The following is a 23,745-nucleotide window of genomic DNA, read 5'->3' on the forward strand; positions in this document are numbered from 1 at the left end:
GTATCCAGCCGATCTTGCCTTCTGCACCCTGAACCCCTTCAGGACTTGCATCCAGAAGCCAGGGCGGAGCGAGCTGGTGATGATGCCTGCAGAAGGTCCATTCTCAGAGCAGAGGGCTCCGGGAGAAGCTGGAGGGGGCAGACGGGGAACAGACAGTGCAGCCCTGCAGAAAGCAGTCTGACAGGGCTCAGTGACGCAGTGGGGAGAGAAATCACTCACGAGAGCCTCATCACGGAATGCTGGGGCTCCCGACAGAGTCCTGGCGGCTTCTGGGATGAATGGGCTTCTGTGGATGAAACGGATGGAAGTAGACAGGAGGTGGTGGGGAAAGGGGAGAGGCAGAGAGGTGTGGAGGGGCAGGGAACAAAGTGATGGGGTGGAGGGCGGGAGTCAGAGAGAGAGAGGGAGAGAGAAAGAGGGGGAGAGAGACAGAAGGAGGGAGGGAGGGACAGAGGCACAGATAGGAAAGAGGGACAGGCAGAGAGGGATATTCAAGGAGATAGAGAGACAAAAACACATGGAGATTGAAGGGAGAGGCTGGAGAGAGCGAGGAGCAAAGGAAACACATGAGAAGATGTAACCAAAGGAGCAGAAGAGAGAGAACAAGGAAACAGAAAGAAATGAGATAAAATGATGGAGGGAGGTCGGGAGAGAGGAAGACGTGAGGGGCTTTGGAGGGCCATCTGGGCAAGGGTTGTGCTGGGAGCCCCCAAGGCGGGCAGGGTGCCCAGCTAAGAAAGTCGGGGTGCCAGAGCTGGAAGACTGGGGAGACGGCGGCAGAGGAAGGGGAAGTGGCTTTGTCAAGGGCATCCGGCAGTCTGGGGGCCTCACAGCTTCACCAGGCTCTCACTTAATCCACCTTCCTGTTTTCTTAGTCACATCAACAAGCAACCTTGAAATGAGAACCAGAGAGACAGAATTTCTCCATCACCTACTATGCATCGGGCATTTAATTGACATCGAATGCTGGGTCCCTCTCAGTAAGGCTAGGGAGTCTTCATGCTGGGATGACTTCCAGGTACAGATGGGGAAACTGAGGCTCAGAACGGGGGCTCCATCAGGACCTCGCCGAGTCTGGGTGGAGACCCGAGTCCTCCTCCTGGCATCAGCTCCTGCCCGCCCCCCTCTGGGTCTGCTGTGCGCCGCCCCGGACCCTGACATGAAGAGGACCATGTGTGGACGGGGCGGAGAGGAGACAGCTCTCTCCACCATTCCTCCTGGGTCTCTCTCTGCCAAGGAACGCAGCCAAAATTCCTTGGAATCTGTTGCTTTAAGCTACGCACTGGGGGGAACAGAGTCAGGCGGGGATGTTCGTAATGGTTTCCAAATGTCTGGCTGCAGCTGCCTCCTCAGCAGGGAGAGACAAGAAGGCCTGGGGAGCGGGGAGACCTGCTCCCGGCCTCCCTCTCCCCCACATGCATTTCAGGGGTGCTGACACCCCCGGAGACCTGGGTAGAGGGGTGTGCTTCTCCGGTCAACAAGCTAAGGGATGAAAGAGGGAATGAATGAATGGATGGATGGGTGAGTGAGGGAGTGAGGATGGCCCAGGGTCCAGCTCTCCTTTTCTGTAAAATGGGGATAGTCACACCACAGCCTGCCACTCCCACTGTTCCATGAGGTCCTTACATGCATTAACCATCTTAATGAAATCTCATGAGGATCCCAAGGGCATGCCCATTGGACAGACCATAAAACTGAGGCTTGGAGGGGAAAGAGCTGGCCCGAGCTGTAGAGTGATGATGGGGGGAGAATCGCTTGAATCCGGTCTGTTTCCAGAATTCCTGCCCTTGGTTTACACAGGCACACAGGAGACGTTCCGGATGACCTCGGTTTAAAAGCTGCATAGACCAGATGCTCCTAGGGGTAGTGGGCGGTGGTCAGAGCCAGCGAGTCCTCTGTGAGTCACACAGACCTGATCTCCGTGCAGATGGTCATCCCTGATGGGTCACCCTGCCTTACCAAGGCTCAGTTTCCTCTAGTTAGAGTGGGGCAAAATGGCCTCAGACTTGTTGGGTTGTCGAGAGAGGCTGACTGGATATGAGTGAGAAACCTTTCCCATCACTGGCAGGCACACTGTAGGTGTTTTTTTTTTTTTTTTTTAACAATATCGATAGTATATCACAAATGCATGCATGCTCATTGATAACCCATAATTATTTCTGACTGTCTACTGCTCTTTATATGGTTTTCTTCCCTTACTTAATCTGCCCTGCAAGCCTACGAGGTCTGTTTGATCCCTATTGTGTAGAAAGAATGAAGCTCAGAGAGGTTAAGTGGCCTGCATGAGGCCACACAGCTAGCGGGACATGGTGGAGTTGAGAGCCCAGTTTATCTACCCCTAGGCTCTTTAGTTAACACACAGATGTGAAATCATGTCCATCTGTGTGCCTACCACTAAGGATTTTTTTTTAAAAAGGGCTAGCCTCCCCTTTCCCCTCCTCTGCGGAATTCGCTTTGCTCCTCTGCCTCTGTATATGGGGCTCTGCGGTCTGGGGCCACAGCCACGTGCCTCAGCCATCTGACAGCGTTGGCTTCCGTGCCAGGCTCCAGACCCTGGAGAAAAGGGTTCAGAAATGCCCGACAAAGCCCTCCCACCAGGCTCCAGGCCCCGCCTCCAACAGGACTTCTTCCCGCGGAATCGCATCTCTGTTAAGGTGAGCGAACCATGATTTGCTTTGAAATTTACGCATAGCTGGCCTGTAGTTGCCTGAGGAGAGTTAAGAGAGGGATTGTGGTGGAGAAGATAGAGAGACAGCGATTCCGGTTGCCCCCGACTCCCCTGTTTGGAGAAAACCGCAGCTTGGCATTTTGTTGTCTGCTCCTTCTTGATAACGATGGCTATCATTGTGAGCAAGCAGAGCACTCCGCTCTGCATGTATTGATTTTTTCCCCCTTAAAGCCAAGTCTATTGTTTTCTATTGATGAGGATAGTAAGTACAAAAGGATGAGACGATCAAGTCCTATTTAAGGAAAGGCACTTGTGTTAATGTTTGGCATGGACTTACCCAGGGTGTAGCACTCACACACACACCATCATCAGTCGTGTCCGACTCTTTGTGACCCCATGGACTGTAGCCTACCAGGCTCCTCAGTCCATGGAATTTTCCAGGCAAGAGTACTGGAGTGGGTTGCCATTTCCTTCTCCAAGGGATCTTCCTAACCCAAGGATCGAACCTGGGTCTCCTGCATTGCAGGCAGCCGCTTTAGCACCTGAGCCACCAGGGAAGCCCCTCCGTGCATATATATGTATTTAAAAAAAATTTTTTTTTTTGCTTCGCCAAGTGGCACGTGGGATCTTAATTCCCTGACCAGGGATCGAAACTGCATCTCCTGCACTAGAGGCACAGAGTCTTCACCACTGTGCCAGGGAAGTCCTACACATTTATAGTTTTCATATCCTTCGGTTCTGACTTTGGCTCAGGGTCTCAGACTCGCCAGCCCCCGGCAGCCCACAAGAAAGAGCGCAGGGGTCTAACAGGGGCCGAGCCCGCCGGGCTCCCCGCGTCCCACCCGTGGGGACAGCTGCTATCGCTCTGCCTGGCTGCTGCCTCGCAGGAATGCAAGCTCAGCGTTACTATGTGTTCCCATTTTCCAAGAAATTCCAGAAATCTAGACTTTTATATGAAAGCTCCCATTTAAACATATTGCAGCAAATTCCTTTTAAATAAAGCATATGTGGGGCCAAAAAAGAAAAAAAAAAACCCACCGCATGGGGCTGTCCTGCATTTGCGACCTGTGTGCTTCGTGTCATGCAAATAAATGTCCGCCCCTCACTTTTAATTCAGCAGATGCATATGGCTGGACTTGTGTCATGGAATGATCCCACGTGCCTCTGCGATGCGGGTTTTGAATCGCAGGGCACTTTTTCTCCCAGTTTTCTTTCTTGTGTGTTAGCTTTTCCCCAGCCCCCTCCCTCCAGCTCCCCACTCATCCTCTTTCCCTTCCCCCCTGCCCCCCAACCATTCAATTTTATTAATGGTTGATTTTCTTTTTAAACTGTCTGGAGGCTGCTGTGAGCTCCACGGTTGCAATGGCTGATCGATATCTTGGCGGGAGGTGAGGGGTGGGGTGGGGGGAGAGTGTTATTTCATCAGCTAAGTGCCAGGTAATCTACTTGGTAAATCCCGTAGCCTCTTTTTAAGCTGGCCAGAGACGGGGCAAAAGAAGCTGGCCAAAGACCCAAATACGCCGCCTGATGGAATCGGGAAGAGATGCGTGGAGACCCCCTTGGAGGTTTGATCTGCGTGTTGCTGGTCCTCCGCATTGCTAGTTAATCCCAGCGATGTCTCCAAAGCTCATAACCATAGTTAGAACTGCTCCATCTGTACTAGAGGAGACTTAATCTCACTGAACTGTCACAAAAAGGCTACCTTGGGAGCAAGGTGCTCAGCTTGAAGGCAGAAACTGAGGCAAGAAGAAGTTTCAGGGCATCTCAAGGTCCCCGGCAGACAGAGCTGGATCTGAACCCAGGGCTGGCTGACCGATCCCTAGTCTCGAGTTCTTCCTGCACGGGAGCTGGCTCAGGGGCGGCCATGGAAAGGGGCCTGCGTGGAGCGGCGGGGAAACCCCCCAGCCCCGCCACAGCAGAAGTCCCCATGGCCTTGTGAACGGTTTTACCACATTCTTCTGGTTCCTCTTTATGGAGACTGGTAGTCCCAGACGTTGTTCAATTACGGATTTATGGCCGCCGCCAGGGCCGGCCAGCGCTCTCCTCCGCGCGGCTGGAAGGCATTAGAGCTGCAAGAGGATGCGAGCAGCTTTCCTGGCGACAGAGGCCTTGTGAGAACTTGAGCTCCAGCCCAGGGACAGGGTTTTCCTGTTTTTGGAGGGTCAGTTTCAGCACGGAAGCCGGGGTGGGGGGACGAAGGTGTGAGCAACCCGATACGCACAACACATGATTTCCATTGATTTTCTTAGCAGGATGCCTGGGGACAAGGTTCCAGATTGCAGCGACCCCGCTGGGATGGGGGGATGCGTGTGGAAGGGCTGGGGGTCCAAGAGGCTCCCAGAAGGAGAAGAGGGGAGTCCAGGTGGTGAAGAAGGTGGGCTTTGGAGCCGGACAGCGGGGGAGGGGCGGGCAGGGTTCAAGTCTCAGCCACTTGAAGAACCTGAGAACCTGGACTCTTGACCGCACCCCTCTAAGCCTCCGTGTTCTCACCTGGGAAGTGGGGATGACAGTGGTACCCACTGCACTGAGGTGTTGCTGGGATTCAGTGAGATGCTGAGATTCACGTGCTCGACACGGGGCTCAGTGTGGATCTTCAGCAGACTAGATTTTCTCACGAGTGATAAAGGGAGGAAATGATAACTCAGCAGTGGCTGTGAGCCAGGCTGGGGCCCGCGTCTTTGGTATATACTGTCCCGCACCATCCTCACAGCAGCCTGTTTGAAAGATGAGGACGAGGAGGCTCAGAGAAGCACAGGGTGGCCCGTTCCACCAGGAGCCCAGGACAGAGGCCTGATGCCTCTTGTCCTTCCAGTTCTTCCACATGTCCCGCCTCCTGCCCCCCGGACCCTGGTGAGCGTAGCAGGTGGAGAATGACAGTATCCAGAGCTGAAAACGAGAGAGCCTGATCCTGGGGCAGAGGCTGGAGGTCCCCACCTGGTGCCCTGGCAGCTGAGGCAGGAAGCCCCGGTCTTGGGTGAAGAGGGGGAGCTCCCTGATGTCTGAAAGGTGCCCTGGCAGCTGAGGCAGGAGCCCTGGCCCGCTGAAGTCTGAAAGCAATGGTGAATCTCGCTCGGGTTGTCTCTGAAGGGCAGAGACAGCAGGAGTCAGCGTCCTGACCTCCTGTCCTGAACCCCTGCGGGGGAATCGCAGCCCAGACCCGCTCAGGGCATCCGAGACCAGACAGGCGGCCTCTTTGAGCCTCGGGCTCCTGACCCGTGAATCAGGGCTGTGCCAGGCAGAGATGCCGCCCAGATTAAATAGGCGAATGTGGGAGATTGGCTCCTCCGGACACAGATCCTGGGACTCTGGGACTTTGCGTGCCTGGGGTTTATTGGGATGCAGTTAGGGAGACCATCGGGATCAACACCTCTAGGAGAAGGGAAACAAGCAGAGCAAGGCAGAGAGAAGTTGGGGTGCGATTCAGGCTCCCCCAGGGTCTCAGCTGATCCATGGGCGCTCCAGAGCCGAGAAGGCTCTTCAAGTCATCCTGCCCAGAGGCAAGGAGGCCAGGCCCTTGCACCCCCATCACTGAGCAGACACTGGAAGGAGGCTTGACCTTGGACGAGGCAGCTCTTGCTCCAGCAAAGGGTAGTTCCTGGGGGCAGGGGCTCAGCTGGAAGCCGTCTGCCCTCGCAGCAGCGGGGGCGACGCCTCAGTGGCCACTGCAGCAAAGCACCACTTGACACTGGGGTGGGTCCAAGCACGTCGCTCGCCTTTCCCTCTGCCAGGGAGCCCGCTGTGAAGCCACTGAGGGGCAGAGGCAGGTGGGGACAGGAGGCTGCCTTCCATGCGAGCGGGAAGCCGGGTGGGGGAGAAGGGGTGATGGACGCCAGGAGGGAATTCTGCCCTGCCCATGATGTCTCACGGGGCTGGGGTCTTAGGTGAGATGGTTGCACGGTGGTGCTGGGGGGGCGTCAGGGAGGTAGTATGCACCCTGAATCACACGGCTGGCTGCATCTGGGGCGAGCCAGGCAGGAAGCGCTGCCCCCAGGATGGAGGAGAAACGGTCGTGCCATCCGAGTGCTGCCCACCCCTCAACCCGCCCCCCCCGAGCCCCCACCGCCTCCCCTGTCACCCTGCAGGGCTCTGCCTTACAGCCGGCGCTCGACCCTGGAAAAAATTGACTGCCTGTTTCTGCCTGACTGCTCGAGAGTTACAGGCTGCAGAGACGGGGGGCGGAGGGGGGCCGGGGGCGGGCGGCCTCCTCCTCATCAGGATGGATTTTTCTGCTTCTCTGCTTGTAGGAAGAGCAGGAACAGGATACGGGAGGCTGCTCAAGGAGTAATCACTGTGCGGGCGAGGGCATGTCAGGGGCTGGCTGTGTGACGGAGGCGGGGTGGGGGGCGGGGGATGAGGGCCAAGGCAGCGTGGGGGAGGCCGGGTGCCGTGGCCTCCTGGGAGAGTGGAAGCCGGGGCTGCCCCCGCTGCACACATGGGCCCTCGCCCACCGTCTGTCCTGCGGTCTTTCCTTGTTCCTTCCTCCCTCCTATCCCTCCATCCTCCTGTCCTCCTTTCCTTGTTTCCTCCCTTCATCCCCCGCCCCCCGCCTCCCATCTTCCCTCCCTCCCATCCATTTGTCTGACCCTACATACGTTAATTTACATATTCCCAAACTCACCCCTTTCCCACTCTTTCCCAGTACCCATTTGCTTACATTTCTGGGGATCTGCCAAAAGCCCAGTGTGGTACCAGACCCCACTGATGACCAGGTCAACAATTCCGCCCTCATGGACTTCACAGTCAGTCGAAAGAGGCTCTGACTCTGGATGGGTTAAAGACACTTGAAAGGGTCAGAGCGGGCTTCCTGGAGGAGGAAGGATTTGAAATCAGCCTTGGGAAAAGGTCAGGTTAAGAAGAGGGATGGCGTCACAGAGGAGCAGTAAGTTTCTGTATAGGCATAGCTGGAGGCTATGACACAGGTGGGGATGATCTGGCCTAAGCAGGGGAGGTTCCAGAACATTGCCCACTTAAACCTCACACTTACTCTCCACCACGGATCTTCCAGAACCTCGGCGTGCCATGAAACACAGTTTTAAAAACCACAGGAAGGTTACGAACTGGTTATTCCGTCTGGACTTCGATGAGACCCATAGACTGCAGGTTCCGCCTCTTACATGTCCAAGAATCAGAGTTTTGGGGGGAGACAGTGAAGGCCGTGTTTCCTCCAAGTGGAAATCAAGTCCCAGCTCCTTGGGGAGACACAGAAGGTCCTCCAGTATGCTCTAACCCCCCGGGGCTCATCGCCACCACACTCAGCCCCCACTTGCCAGCCATTTCCAACTACATGTGGTTTCCAGACTGGCTGGAATCCAGCCTGCCTCTGCCTGGAGCGGCTCCCCATCCCTCCAGTCTTGTCTTGAGTCCCTGCAGATGTCCCACGACCGGCTCTGAGAGCTGAGGTCAGGGGCCACGCTGTATGCAGTTGGTGCTCAATATATGCTTGTTGCATGTACCTCCCCCGGCCCCCACAACAAACCAAGAAAAACGTGAATGGCAATGTGAATCCAAAGTTCATAAACATCTGTCTTCATCTTCCAGGATGGTCAAGTCCATGTGGGGTGAACTGGGAGAGGGCGGGGAGGAGGGGCGGTGTTGCTCCATGCCTGCACACAGTAGGTGCTCAGAACGTGCTGCTCGAGGGACACAGAGAGTGAACCCACATCTCTGGGAGGTGCTAAAGAATGATTCGGAGTATGAGAAAGTGGTCACTGGTGGTCTTGATTCGGAGTATGAGACAGTGGTCGCTGGTGGTCTGAAAATGTCCTTCAAACCTCAGGGTGCACTCCCCCCTCACCGCCCGTTTTGCCTGGCACATGGAGGAGCGTGGGGCAGGGCAGTCTGTGGATGCACGCCCTCATTCCAACTGTTTACATCATTAATTCACACGGCCCGATTTGCATTTGCACTCCAACTCAATACTTTTTATGATGCAATTACTACTCAGAGATGAATTTTTTATGAGTTTTCCTTTTAATGTCTCCGGGGCCCTTTATTCTTAAGGAAATCTCCTTGTGGAAGAGGACTGATTCTCTTAGAGTGTGGGGGGTGGTTTAGAGCCCTCTGGCCCCCCCTAGACACCACCCAAATAACCCCTTTTCCAGGCAGCCCTCCCTGGCCTCGACGCCTGGGGAGGAAGGACCCCGTTGTGGATGGGCAGCAATCCAGGTTGGTGGTTAAGGGAACGAACTCTGGGGTCAACGTATCCTGGATTCAGACTCCCTCTGCAGCCTGGAGGAAACAACTAAGCTTCTCTGAGCCCCAGGATTGTCATCTCATGAACAGGGATCAATAGCCACGTGGCTACCGATCTCATGGACTTGCCTGGGGGACACCGTGGGCTCTTGTGTGCTTAAGTCCCTGACTTTCATGAAATATGTGCTGTTACTATTATCATACACCTGTACAAGGAGCAGCCAGCATCCGTCCACTTAGATAAACTAGGCTTCTTGGCCTCTGTATTTCACTGGGTTTGCAGGGGGGCGGCGGGGGCAGGGGATCACCCACCCACTAGAAAGATACAAAGAGCGTCTTTAGAGTTTAGAGACCTCAAAGTCTGATACACAGGCAGACTTTCTTTCTTTTTCTTGCTTGTCCCAGTGCTGGTCAGTCCTATCTACTGTAATAGGAGGAGGCAGGGAGGGGGTCCTGGGGAGGCAGGTTACCGCCTGCAGAGGTTAAGATGGCCTGTATTCACATGTGCCTCTGTTGATTCCTAGAATCTCCCAGACCTTGACTGAGCGATGCCTTCTTTTCTTTGCAGACGCAGCACCTGAGGTCTGGCGGTGGGGGGAGGATGGGCCTGAGGACCTACTGCTCCTTGCAGTGTCGAGAGGTCTCTGCCCATCTCTGTGCCCATCGTTAGAGAGTGAAAGTGCAAGTCGCTGTCCGACTCTTCGGGACCCCATGGACTATACAGTCCGTGGAATCCTCCAGGCCAGAGTATGGGAGTGGGTAGCCGTTCCCTTCTCCAGGAGATCTTCCCAACCCAGGGATCGAACCCAAGTCTCCCGCATTGCAGGCGGATTCTTTACCAGCTGAGCCACGAGGGAAACACCCATCAATAGGCAATTCCTGTTCATCCATCGTGTGCTAGGCCGAGCACCCCATCGTCAGGGAAGTTTTCTCGGAATGCCCCGTGGCAGCGTGCATTTCCTGTTCTAGCTCTGTATCAAACCACCAGACTTGTGAAGGGTTTTTCTTTTCTCCCGGTGCCACTTTCTTCCTCCCCCACTTCTTTCTTCCCATTCCTCTCTCTCTTACCTCTCATGCATCTATCAATCTATCCATCCATCTACCTTACATTTCCCAGCCATTTTTAGTGACAAAAAACAAAAAACAGCTACACAGTCCGAAAAGCAAATGTTTACACAGCACAAAAGCTCTCTCACCTCCTTGTACCCTAGCACCTAGCTTTATCCCTGAGGCATCCATTGTTCCTGACTCCTCGTGGATTCTCTCAGAGGTCTTTTTGGCAAGTCCAAGTCCATGGAAGCCCAGCCAAGGTCTCTGTCCTTTACGGAGGGACGCATTGTAATCATTGTCTGAGCCCTGGCTGTTTTCACCTAGAGGATGTTTTGTGTCCCCGTATAGGCATCAACTTCCTTTAAAGGCCGCAAGGTGTCCTGTTCTGGGATGAGCCAAACTAGATCTATCCAGGGACCCTTTTCCTACTCTTCACCTGTCACTACCTTTTGAATGCCTGTCTCTCCGAAGTGACTGTAGGCTTTGTGGGCACGGAGCGGTTTTTGTGTTCTGTCTATTTTCTATTTCTGTATCTTCAGAGTATAGCTTGGAAAGTCTTGAATACAGCAAGTTCTCAATAAATAGTCCTTGAATGGGTGGATGGAGGAAGGAAGGAAGGAAGGAAAGAAGGATGAATGGATGGATGGATAGCTGGATGCGTAGATGGCTTATAGAACCTGGCCTAGGTCTCTGGTTCTCCTGCCTCCCCCCGGCCTCTCACGGCCCCTTGACCTTGATCTCCCCCAGGGAGGACCCAGTGGGGAGTCCCTGTCTTCTGGGGAGGGGATGCCCGTTTGCAGATAACCACACGCTGTCCTACTGTGCAGCTTGTGAACCCAGGAGCCACAGCGGGCTGCCAACCTAAGCTCTCCCTTGGACGCTCGCGAACAGCAGTGACTCCCCAAGCCTGCCAGGGCTGGGTGGAGTCGTACCACGTTATGGAAACTTCTATTTCTGCTTTACAAAAACAAAGCAGGGGAGGAGAGCTGGCTCTGCGCGAGGCCCACACTGGCCCCTGAGTCATCTCTACCTCAAGCAAGGGCGAGAAAGCCCTCCTAGGCCTGGGCCTCTCTGGGAGCCATCAGCCAGTGAGGTCATGCCCCTGCCTCCAGCATCCCGTAGCCCTGGCCTCGAGGAGATCGCAAACTCAGATGCCCCTGGGGTGGGGGCGGGGCGGGGCGGGGGCGGCAGGTCAGAAACATACAATGAAAAGTGCGGCCAGCACAGAGCCAAATGAACACTTTTCCACACCAGGAATCTGGATTTTTTTTTTTTTTTTTAATGTGAAATCTCCCATTTTTTAAATTCTGGAAACCAATTCAGATATATCTTTAAACATTCTACGCAGGCCATGCCATCGTGCAGAGGGCTGGCCTGAGCGAGAGAACCACTGGCGGGGGCCTCTGCCAGATGCTTCTCCCAGAGAGCTGCAGACTCTCTGGGTACCAACTGGGATGTCTCTGTTCCCTGTGGTCAGGGGCCCTCTCTGCATCCCTGAATGCCGGAGATGCCGCTCGCTGCTCGCAGATGGGAAGCAAAAGTGGCAGTCAGGTGCTTGCTCTGCTTTTAATGAAAGCACGGGCTTTGCAGATATAGATCGGGCCCCTCAGGGGTGTGCCACTCTGAGCGATGCATTTCCCTTGCACCTCTTGGTTCCCTGCATCCTCTTCAGCTGAGACCCGGTGTTTATAAGCTCAGGCTCTGTTTTCAGAGTGTCTGGGTTCAAGTCCTGGTTCGGCCACTTACGAGTTGGGTGAACACAGACAAGTGATTCAAGTTTTTTTTTTTTTTCCTTCTTGCCAAATCTCAGTGTGCTCACCCGTGAGACGGGAGTCATGACAGTCACCATAAAAACTAAATGAACTGATATGTGGGAAGTGTTGACACTTCCGCCAGTGTGGTAGATACCATGGTTCTCCCATTTTACAGATGAGAATACTGAGCCCCAAAGAGCAGAAGTCACTTGCTCGAGGTCAGTCATTGCTAGACACCAAAATACAAGGTCTTGTGGGTCTCGGGAGCAGAGTGCTTCTTGTTAAGCCCTTGATCCGTGTACTATTGATAAGCACCCGTTTGCCACCAGCTTGTTAAGCCTTCTTTTGGTGTGAAGCTTTGTGCTCTAAGCAAAGCAGGACCCACCCGGAGGAAGCCCATCCCATTAAATTCTCAAGGAAGCCGCATCTGATGAACGAGGCAACTGAGGCTCAGAGAGGTGAAGGGGCTTGCCTGGGGTCACACAGCTGGTCAGCGGCTGTGATGGGATGCTAATCGGGTATGCCTGTCCTCCCCTCCAGAGCAGATGCTTCTCCCAGGGGGAAGGGGTGGGGAGCCCTCTTTTCTCTAGAAGCTTCTGTTGACAAGCAGGGAGTTGGCCTCCACGTCCTGGGAGAAGCTGGAGACAGCTCTGACCACTTAGCAGTGGGCCTGAGAAAAGAAGGATCAGCATGTGCTCATGGGCCCAAGCCCAGGTGCTCAGATACCACTGGCAGTCATCTGTGGGCACCGGGCAGATATTTGCAGGAGCCCCTGACTTGTTTCTGCTTTGGGGTCTGGGCACAGCACGTCACTGCAGTGCTCGTTCACCCCTTGGACCTGAGAATGACCACATGCCCACGGAGTCCATGACCAAGGCTCATGCGCCTTTCATTCCTGTGTGCTAGCCTCAGAAGGGAGTGGCATCACCCCCTTGCATGAGTTGTGACATCTAGGCGACTTAGTGGACCACATTTATTACTATGTGCCAGAGGCTGTTCTAAGAGCTTTAAATTAATGGACTCGTTTAATCTGAAAGAGGACCGCCAGCGTGGTAGATACCATGGTTCTCCCGTTTTTACAGATGAGAATACTGAGACCCAAAGAGCAGAAGTCACTTGCTTGAGGTCGGTCATTGCTAGACACCAAAATACGAGGTCCTGTGGGTCTCGGGAGGAGAGAGTGCTCTTCCTGCCTGGAGGACCCTATGTGATGTTCAGGGGACTCAGCTCCATCCACCAACCCAACTGGCCACTTACACACCACCCTGGGTCAAGCAGCACGCTTGTGGAGACCCCGTTTCGAAACTACTCCTTGTTATGTCAGGCTCACCTCTCGAGAGGACAAGGACAAGAACGCCTGCCTATAAACATGCTGGGTGCGTGGAAGGCAGTGACCATCACCCCTGGTCTCCATCAACGTGGTCAGCCAGTCGCTCACATCTGCTGAGAGCATAGGCTGACATTATGTCAGAAGAACTAGACTGAGGCAATTAATTCAGGGAAGAGAAGAACCGGTCCCGTCTTTGCCCATCTGCTGCTATGTGACCTTGGGCATGTCCCTTCCCCTCTCTGGTCCTCAGCATCTCCAGGGGCTTAAACTCTGTGACCTCTAGGAATATTTTAGGCTCAAGTAGTGGGTGGATAATTGAAAAGACCTGGGAGCATTTCCTTCAACTCGTCCCTCTTTGCTCCCTTGTCTGGAAAAGCCAGTGGCAAAGACGCCACTGTCTCCTGTCTGATTTGCATGCATCCTTGGCAAGAAGAAACCTCAGGACTAGTTTATTGTTTCCATAGCTAACGCTATGATGGTTATTATTGTTCTATTAGCTGCATTAACCGAACTGGGGGAGAAGGATGCACTGAGTATTTCCTCTGAACTCTCTCTCGAATCCTTGAAATAACCTCGGTGCTGCCGTGCCTTTCACATAACAGACAAGGAAAGTAAAGCTCAGAGGGGGTGATTAAATAGCTTGAGGTCAGTCTCCACGCCCGGTCGGGGAGAAACCACAGTTTGAACCCGGGAACTCTCAGTTCAGCGTCTTGGCTCTCAGCCATGAGACGTCCTGCCCTGAGGGTCAGAAAGCAGATCCTCCTCCTCCTCCTCCTCTTGCCCCAATGCTCCTCTCACCTTGGCCACCCCTCATGGAAGTATTCTCAGTCCAGACGGCCAAGAAAAGAGAAGTAAGAAAAGGGGGAAGAAAAAAAATGAAGAACGCTTTGTTCCTTGAAACGTTCTCCACAAACACGGTCTCTGCCAGGTACACGACTTAACTGCGGAGGTGACCCCCGAACCCCCTGGCCACCTCCAGCCCTCCTGGCAGCCGGGGGTGGTGGTCACATGACGCCCAGACAGCCCTGGTGGCTATTCAAGCATGTCCATGTGAAGCGGCTCCAGTGAACACAGCTCCCATGAGGGGACAGGCGGGGGCTGGAGTCAGCCTTGGACACGGCCCCTCACGCCATGCCAGAGGAGCCCCTGTCAGCACCCACTGCCCTGGCAAGGATGCTGGGTGCTAAGCCTGCTTCTGAGCTCCCTGACCAGGAAGCAGCAGCTCTCGAGAGTTGAACTGGCCACCACGGGTTAGAATCATCAGTGGGCTTTTGCTCACAAGAGTCGAGCCTGACCTTCCAGCTTCATTCATTCATTTCATACTCATTGAAAAAATGTGACGTGGCTGCCACTCTTCTTGGTAGCTGGGATATAGCAGTGAGCAAAATAGGGGATATATTTGTGGAATCTCCAGTCTAGCAGGGTAGATAGCCATTAAAAAATTAAATACTCAAGTATCCAGTCACAACTGTGCTAAGTTTCAGAAAGGAGGAGTAAGCATCTGAGGACTAACAGAGTTCTAGAGCTATGGGGCAGATTAAATGAGATGCTGCCAGTGAGCCATTAGTGTGGGCCCAGCGCAGACCTGCAAGTGGCTCGTGTCACCGTCTGTGATGATTTATCTCAGTTGAGAAGAGGGGAACCATCTGCCCCAAGGTCACTCACCCAGAGTCCGCACTTGAACCCAGGTCTCCCAGCTGTCACTGCAGCACTTTGCCCCAGCTCCGGTGAACTTTGCATGCCCCGGGGAGAGCTACCCTCCTCCTGCCATTCACCAGCCTGTCACAGACACACCAGAACTCAAACCCAAGGTCAAATCTTGAGACCCACGTGCCCTGGGTGGCAGCACGGCTCTCTTCCGGGGCACCCTGGCTGGGGGGAAGGGGCAGAGGAGAAAGCAGCCAACACAGCATCACCCTGGCGGGAGCGGTAACTTCTCCTAATTATTTCCCAGCTCCCAGATTCATTAGCGACCCCGGTATTAATTCAGATTGTCGCATTTATCCCCATCTGTCCCAGATTCATCACTGAGACACCGACGATGCTAATGTGGAGGGTTTCAGCTATGAGGCCTCACAGGTTAAAGTTGTTGCTCAGGAGGAGGAAGGACCCCAGCAATTTTTGCTTGAGAACAAGAAAGGAGAGCCCCCTTACCCAACCTAGACACACCACTGTCTAAAGCCTCCAAACCCCAAAGCGGGCAGCCCACGGCCCACGGGCAGATAACCTTCCACCCTGGCCTCCGCATCAGAGAAATTCCTTTTAAATGACTCTACAGACCTTCCCACCCACCGAGCTCCCCTCTTTGGTTAACAGATGGGCTCAGCTAACCATTCCCAGCTTTCCGATAAAGCAGTGTCAGGCAGTGAGGCACCCTCAGGAAGGCATGCTTGGATAATAAATTCCAGGGCACCCCCGCCATCTGCAGGCCGCCAATCACAGGGCACAGGGCTCGCCAGGGCTCCCAGCCTTCTGCTGCGGAGGAGCGGGGGGCGGACCCCCGGCGGGCGGGGTGGCGGCCAGCCCCTGCCCACACTTGCCCGCCCCTGCTCCCCTGTCCTGCTCAAGCCTGTGACCCATCCCAGCCGAAGCGGGGCCCGGGCCATTCCTGCAGAGCCCCCTCCATCGATGCACACGAGACCCAGCAGGCAGGCAGCACTTGGATTCAATGCTGTGATCACGAGCCTCGAAGGCAGACAGGTTGGACGCGCTGCCAACATTTTGGCTCAGCAACATTTCACGGCTTCGTCTCAGGCAAGCCTTTCCCATCGGAGTCTTGGTTTCTCCATCTACAAAATGAGAGTTAAAGGGACTTCCCTGGTGGCCAGTGGTTAAGGACCCACCTTCTAACGCAGGGGATGTGGCTTCAATCCCTGGTTGGGGAACTAAGATCCCACATGTTGTGGGACAGCCCATGAGTCACAACCAAGACGCAATGAAGCCAAATAAATGAACAAATACATTTTTTTTAAAAAGGAACGAGAGTTAAAGACATCTCTTCTCTCACAGGTTTCATTTAATGATGTATGTAAAGCGCATGGCACAATGTCCAGTCAGTGAATGTCAAGTGGTGATGATGATGATGTCATAATGCAGAAGCCATTTAGCCTGGAAAACAGATTTGATGATTTCTGCTTTGTATGATTCTTGTGTTGGAGATGTGATAGTAGGCATGCAGTGTCTTAACCTGTTAACACAGTAGGCGCCTCTGTCGAATCTCCAATTCATTCATTCATTTATTAATATCAGAGGCATTCACTAAACACTATGCCAACCTCTGTTAGGCCTGGAGAAACAAAGTCATGGTTTCTACCTTCAAGTCGTTCATGGTCCAGAGGGTTGACCGAGCAGTCTCTGCAAAGGTATAGATTCTGAAGGTCCCAGAGGTTTGCCACCTGTCTAGACAGAGGCCAGGCTTCCCAGATGAGCCCTCTCCATAATAATAGAGGCTATTTGTGCCACATTGCTTGAGCTCTTTCTGGTTGCTGAGGTTTCCTAAGGACAGGGATGCAAAATGTGCAGTATGTGTTCTCTTGAATCCCACACTGGGCCAAGGCAGACATCACTAAGTGAGCCCTATCCTCTTTTATACTGAGCCCTAGAAAGATTCTTTGCTCCTGGCAGTCACACACACATGATTGAAACTGGCACCCAAGTTATAAACAGACACCATCCCAGCCTTAGTTTAGGGATCAACCATCCAACTATGTGAACTACACCTGGCCCTCTACTTGTTTTTGTTAATAAAGTTTTATTAGAACACATCCATGTTCCTTCATTTACATATCATCTTTGGCTGTTTTTGCACCACAAGGGCAGAGTTGAGCAGCTGTAGCAGAGACCAAATGGCTTGCAGAGCCCAAAATATTTACATTCTATCCCTTTACAGGAAAATTTCTTTGCTGTTGGGGATTTACTATAAGAAGTGAGCAGGGTCACTGTGAACTGAAATTGTCAGCACCTCACCAAGTCCTGTCCACTCTCACACTCATGTCTACTTGCTATGAATGCCCATGATTCTTTGCTTCTGAGTGCTGTCCTGGCCTTGGCAGCCTGCATAGCCCAACAGAGGGCAGGCTGGAGGTGCCAGCAAGTTAATGTCCCCGACTGGAGACAGGGTTGAGGTGGGCAAATGCTGTAGTCCCCCCAGCTCTGAGGCCACTGCTGAACATGACAGAATTGCATGCTAAACTATCAGAGAAGTGGTTTCTATCCTTTGTCCTTGCTTCTGCTTGGTCGTGTTGCACAAGCTTCTGTTAGCTAAACTCTTAGCCTTGTCTCGAAAAGCAAATCTCCACCCTGAAATGCCCTACTTCCCTGCCCACAGCAGACATCATTAATCAATCACAGCCTGACTTCCCCTTTGCATCTTTTCCAGTAAAGAACGCCAGCCAGATACTATCAACGGATGGGAACTGGCACATCAGACTGAACGCATTACATGAGGAAACGCTCACGATATAAGCCGAGCAGAAAGAAGCATGATGGTAAGCGCAGCATAAACCAGTTCTTCAAAAGAGAACGTAAGTTTGCCAGTGCAAATGATAAGTGCAGGAAAGTGGTATATCACAGGGGTGTGGGAAGGCGAGGGGCAAGATTGCAACGTTCTTTTTCCTCTTTTGTGTTGCCTCTACACTACCTACTCATTTGATGCTTGTGTTCTTTGAGCACCTATTACGTGCCAGTCCTGTGCTGAGGGCGCAAGGATGATCAAGACGTGTGTCATTGCCTAGTTGAAAAGGCAATTACTATGCAAAGTGATAGGTTGGGACAAAGCCCACGGGGACAGGCTCCGACCTCAGTGCCCCTGTGCTTGTTTTCCATGCGATTCTTCACAGTTAGGATGCTGGAGTGACTTGTGAGATTATGTGAATTACTCTCGATATTATGCAACGAGTTCCCCTTCTGGAATCTTCTTTTCTCTCTCTCTCTCTTTCCCTCTTAGATTACAGACTCTGTGAGGGCAGATCCTGCATCTTTTTTGTTTCCTGCCACATCCCCAGCGCCTAGAACAGTGCCTGGCATAGGGCCTGGGTTCAATTGGTATTTCGTAAGGAAGAAGATGCATTTATTAAAAAGCGGGAGGTGAGCATGGGGTGTACACTGTGATGAGAGATAAAGGCGGATGACTGACTTGTAACTACACAAGAGTTTTCACTTTGTCCTGAAGGTTTTTAATATAATCAAATGAAAGGAAAAAACGAAACAGTTTAGTCTTTGCAGATGAACACAAGGGTGAACCACCCACACTAGTATCCAATTATTAGCTAATCTGTAATGAATGGGGTTTAATTTTCAGTTCACATATGGGCTCTGGTCTCTGAGAACTTCATCTCAAAGCACAGGAACAGGCAGCACAGACTTGAATACTGATGGATGGGTTTGCACCTCCGGAGTGTCAATATGTAACATGCAATTTGTCTTAAGTTGTAGAGTCACTTTGATTCCTCTTAAAGTGTTTCCTACCCATCGAGGCAGAGAAGAGTTTCCAAGGCAGGCAGTGGAGAGGCAAACAAAAGGTACCACTTTCTGCTGTGATGCCAGGGTTCCTGAAACCCCTGGAGCCTCAGTTCCTCATCTGTCAAACAGGGTCAGTGACAGTGATTCCCTCAGAGTGATTGTGAGGAGGAAGTTGCCTGACACACACTGAGAGCTTCATCCTCAAAGGTTACACTGATGATGGTTTGATGATGGTGGTGGTGATGGTGAGGGGATGATGGTGATGATGATGAGATACTGGAGCTGGTAGAGGTCTGGTTTTGCAGGGAAGGAGGGTAACTGAAGTCCAAATGGGAAGTGACTGGCTCAAGACCACACAGGGAATCACTAACAGCGCTAAAATCCCAGGGAAATTCTCAAAAACCAATTCACCTACTCTTTCCTCTGGGACTGCAGTTCCGAAACTGTGAACTGAGGCACGCTGGGCGCCACTGCTGCTTCCCGACTGTGCTGCAAGATATCTTTAATTGTCTAGGTCATCCTCGCAATACTTGGACTCTCTCCAATGTCATGTAAACTACTAGCTTGAGGTCATTCCCAGTTCCAGCACCAGAGCAAACCGCATTCCTTTTGATGATGTCATATCTCTGTGACCCTGGGTTTTCGGTGGTTGCTGTGATAAAAAGCAAAGTCTGGGCCAAAACCAGCGTGGAACAGGAAATGAGGTTGCCAGAGTCCAATCTGATTCTGAGGTTTCAGAAGCTGTGCAGAGCCCAACAGGCATATACATTTCGATAGTAAGTAACTGTGCTTATGTAAGACTGAAATAAAAATATTATTCTTCTATCAACTTATATGAATTGTTTTTTCAAACTGCTGCTAAGTAGTTAGGGCATACATGCTCATTAAATTTGCACCTAAATACCTAATAAACAGAAGGTCGAGGGGTTTCTTTTGGTGAAACAATGTAGGAACACTCAGACTGCTGGAAACTCAGAAAGTCTAAGGACCTCTGCTCCCCGAGAAAAGGCTCTAAGCTTGGAGGGAAGGAGGCAGGCAGCTCCAAGCCTCCATCCAGGACTGAGACCTGAGCGAGGGAGGTTAAGGCCTTGCAAACAAGACAAAGCAGGAGCAGGAAACCCAGTCTCCCAGCTGCTACCAGGCCTGTGTTCGTTTAGAACCAGCGCCATGAGTAAAGTGGGGACCGTGTCCTCCCACTTCCCCAGCGAGAGGCAGGGGACTGGCTCATTCCGTGAAAGAGTCTTTGGTGTTTACTCTGTGTCAGACACCGAGCTGATACCATGATAATGAGGCAGAGACTCTGCCTTCAAAGGTGGGAGAGGGAAGAGAGGAAGAAGGATGAGAGGCAGGAAGGAAGCTGGCACTATGCTTATTCTTACAAATAAAGCTCCGCGAAACACAGTTTCAGAGAGGTTAGGTAAATGACCCAGAGTCACCCAGCATCTAAGAAGCTAGATCATGACTCACTACCAAGACAATCACTTTTATCCCTGTGTGGGGGCATCCAGTGAAGTTGCTCAGTCGTGTCCGACTCTTTGCGATCCCATGGACTGTAGCCTACCAGGCTCCTCCATCCATGGAATTTTCCAGGCAAGAGTACTGGAGTGGGTTGCCATGTCCTCCTCCAGGGGTTCTTCCCCACCCAGGGATCGAACCTAGGTCTGCCGCATCACAGGCAGACACTTTACCATCTGAGCTACCGGCGAAGCCCATTCGTGCTCTAATTTGAGTGTGATCCTATCTGAAGAAGGGTGGAGCCTTTCCTGGTGGTTCACTGGTTAAAACTCTGTATTTCCAATGCAGGGAGCACAGATTCAGTCCCTGGTTGGGAAACGAAGATCCCATGTGCTGTGTGGTGTGGCCAAAGGGGGAAAAAGGGGAAAGATATGAAAAGTGTGGTACTGGCCCAAAGATGCAAATATTGATTGATGAAATAGAAATGAGAGCCCAGAAATAAACATTGATGGTCAATTTATTTCTGACAAAGATGCCAAGAAAACTAAAGGGGTAAAGTAGTCTTTTCGGACAAATGGATATATACATGCAAAAGAATAAAACTTAACTCAAAGTGGACCATAGACCTAAATGTAAGATTCAAAATTATAAAATGCCTAGGAGAAAATATAGAAGTAAGTCTTTATAACCCCGGACAAGGCAGTTGTTTCTTAGGATGTTAAAGCACAAGGGATAAAATTAAAAACAGACAAATTAGACTTCATCAAAACTGGAACCTTTATGCTACAAATAATATTATCAAGAAAGATGGTGATGGATGTTAACTAAACTTACTGTCATGATCATTTTGCAATGTATACCAACATTGAACCATTCTGTTTTACGCCTGAAACTAATACAATGTTATGTCCATGATACCTCAATTAAAAAAAGAAATGCAACAGAAAAAAAAAAATAAAGTGAAAAGGTAATTCATAGAGGGAAGAAGTTCATTGCAAATCACATGTCTGGTAAGGAATCTGTATCTAGTATATGTAAAAATGCTTAAAACTTCCATGAGAAAAAGACAATCCAATTGAAAAATGAGCAAAAGATTTGAATAGACAGTTTCCCAAAGAATATAGACAAGTGGCCAGTAAGACCACGAAAAGATACTCAGCATTATTAATTCAGTAGGATAATACAAATCAGAACCATGAAGATGGCCCTGACCCAATAGGCGGTAAGTGCTGGTGAGGATGCAGAGAAATCGGAACACTCACACGCTGCTGGTGGGAACGTAGAGTGGCACAGCCCTTTGTAAAGCAGCCTGGCATTTCCTCAGAATATCAACCATAACCTTACCACATGGCCCAGCAATTCCACTTCTGGGAATCCACCCAACAGAAATGACGACACAGATCCATCTCCAGACTTCGACAGGAATGTTCACAGCAGCACTCCTCACTGTAGCCAAAAGGTGGAAACAGCTCACATGTCCGTCAGCTGATGAATGGACAAACAAACCGTGGCCTTTCCGTACAATGGACTGTTGCTTAACGATAAGAAGGAATGGGTCACCCTCATGAATGAGTGAAATGACATGTCCTATTGAACGTCCTTACCCATCACATAAAGCAAACACTATAACCAGTGTTTTGACGAGAGGAAATGGAGGCACAGAGAGGCTGAAAGTCCCCAAGGGCCCGAAGGTGGGGACTTCTAGGAGTCGGCGCTGACAGAGATAAGTTAGCTGGGTGCGGTGTTGTTGGATGGTCCTAAACTCACGGGGAATTCACTTATTCCCGTTCCCTCATTTAATTTAATACTGTTTATTGGGCTCTGTCGGAGCTGAGGCTGCTGTCCTGCCTGGGTCTCCGTGGCTTGACCTTTCCAGGACATTCCAGCCCAATTTCCAACTGCCCACACGTGTGTCTGTTTGCTCAGGGTTTCTCTGGCCACCGAGGCTTTCTCTGCCCGTGAATGTGGTGAGGAGGGATTAAGAAGCCCTCCTTCTCTGCCCTTGCTTCACCCTACAATTTGAGAATTGATGTACAACTCTCTTCACCCAGTTCCGTGCTGTCTCCTGGAGGTTCCCAGCATGGTTGGGCTCCTGAGGTAACCTGCTCGTGGGGTCCTTTTCATCCTGTTCCATTTCCCCACTCCCAGGTAGGTGCCTCCTGGAATCGCCCAAGTGCACTCGGGTCCTTGTCTCGGGGCTGTCTCTAGGGAGGCTCAAACTCAGACAAGCACCCAGTGCCAGGCACTAGGCACCAACACAGGTTGGTGAGCAAATTGGTGAGATTTGGTGCTCTTAGGGTGCCCAGGCTTCAGGGCTGGATGACTGGCAGTTGTGACACATGATAATCTGAAGATGAGCCCGTTCCTGCTGTCCTATTGCATTGGAACCAGCATGTTTTTCCTTCTCTTCTCAGCCCAGAACCTGACATCTCACTCAACCCCAAGATGCCCCAGGGCAGCAGCCTTTTGACCAGGACAAAGGCAGTAGTGACCCCGTTGGACAGGGGCTCCCACAGAAACCAGGGCCACACGCAGGACCCACCTGGTGCAGGGCGGGGGGAAGTAGAGATTGGAGGGTTGCTCTGTCCATCCTGCTCACCCTTCCGCTGCTCCCCATGCCCCAGCTCCAGCCTAAAGCAATTAAGTCATTTGCTGCCGGGACCTGGAGGTGGCAGTAACATATAATCACAAACATAAACAGTTTTATATGGTGATTATGAATTCTGCCTGTTCTTTTTTTTTATCAGTGCAACCCAGACCGAAGATTATTTTCTGCTTGATATAATTCTAATTTTGATCCACCCTCCCCTCACCTCCACCCAACTTCACGAAGGATTAAGATGGGGCTACAGCTGATCGTTGGGGCTGTGACAGAATCGAGGCTTCTACTCGCAGGTCTTGTACTGCACAGATTGGACCACAGACCTTCCAGCCTGTGTTAAGTTAAATCTCCAAGTGGTGACAACCCATCATTCCACGGCTGGGCCCGGCCCACACTGCCCTCACGTCTCGTCTGCATCTCAGCGATATTTCTCCTCTGGTCTCCTGGACTCCAGTGTCTTTCCTTTGGCTGGGACCAAAAGATTCTTTCGGAAAACATGAATCTCTCTGCCTGACCGCTCCTCCCCAGGTGTTCAGTGTCTAGCTACATGGCGCCACCGGTATCCCGGCATCAGCTAAAATCCCCGGAGGCTGTGTGTATTCCAAACTCGGTCCCAGACATCCCTTCCCACAAATAGCCTCGGTTCTCCACTGACTCCAGTCTGTCCTGGTTCCAAGGCGTCTTCTCTCACCTGGGGAGCTGAAGATGCTCTCCCTCTGGCTGCCAGCTTCCTTCTTGGTCCTTCCTCTTCTCTTCTCTGCCTCTCCCTGCCCCCGCTCACAATCCACCCTTCATCCCAGCAGCCAGAGGGAACGTTTTACACATAAATCACGCGATGCCCTTCCGTTGCACTTAGAAAAAAAAAAAAAATCCAAATTCCTTGCCATGACCCCGCCTGCCTGGCCTCTGCCTCCGCCTCCGCTTCTCGCCTGTGCCAGTCTCACCTTCACACGCTGGGCTCCAGGCGGGCGGGCCTCGCTTCCAGTCCTCAGGCAAGATAAGCCCCTTTCAACCTCAGGGTCTTTGCCTTTACTGACCCCCGACACCCGCCTCCAGCACTGTTGCCTCATGTCTTGATAGAGTATCTACTTCTCATTCATGTCTTAGCCAAACTTAGCGAGACTTTCTTTGCCCAGTCTCGCCCGAGAGTCTTTCCCTGCTCCTCCGACCCCATCATTCGGTTTTATTTTCTTCCTGTGTGCTCGGGCTAAGTCGCTTCAGTCGTGTCCAACTT

General features: G+C 52.0%; 1 long non-coding RNA gene across 1 annotated transcript in view; it reads left to right on the forward strand.

The window, feature by feature from the left end:
- Window positions 1–19,968, forward strand: part of LOC132342643 (uncharacterized) — a 100,241-nt gene extending 80,273 nt beyond the window's left edge. Inside the window, exons 4-5 of the long non-coding RNA XR_009491109.1 lie at window positions 17,373–17,481; window positions 17,940–19,968. This is a non-coding gene — a long non-coding RNA (uncharacterized lncRNA). The remainder of the gene's footprint in view (window positions 1–17,372; window positions 17,482–17,939) is intronic.
- Window positions 19,969–23,745: the final 3,777 nt, after the last annotated feature.

Source organism: Bos taurus, chromosome 17, assembly GCF_002263795.3.
Source record: "Bos taurus isolate L1 Dominette 01449 registration number 42190680 breed Hereford chromosome 17, ARS-UCD2.0, whole genome shotgun sequence".
Lineage (NCBI taxonomy): Eukaryota > Metazoa > Chordata > Mammalia > Artiodactyla > Bovidae > Bos > Bos taurus.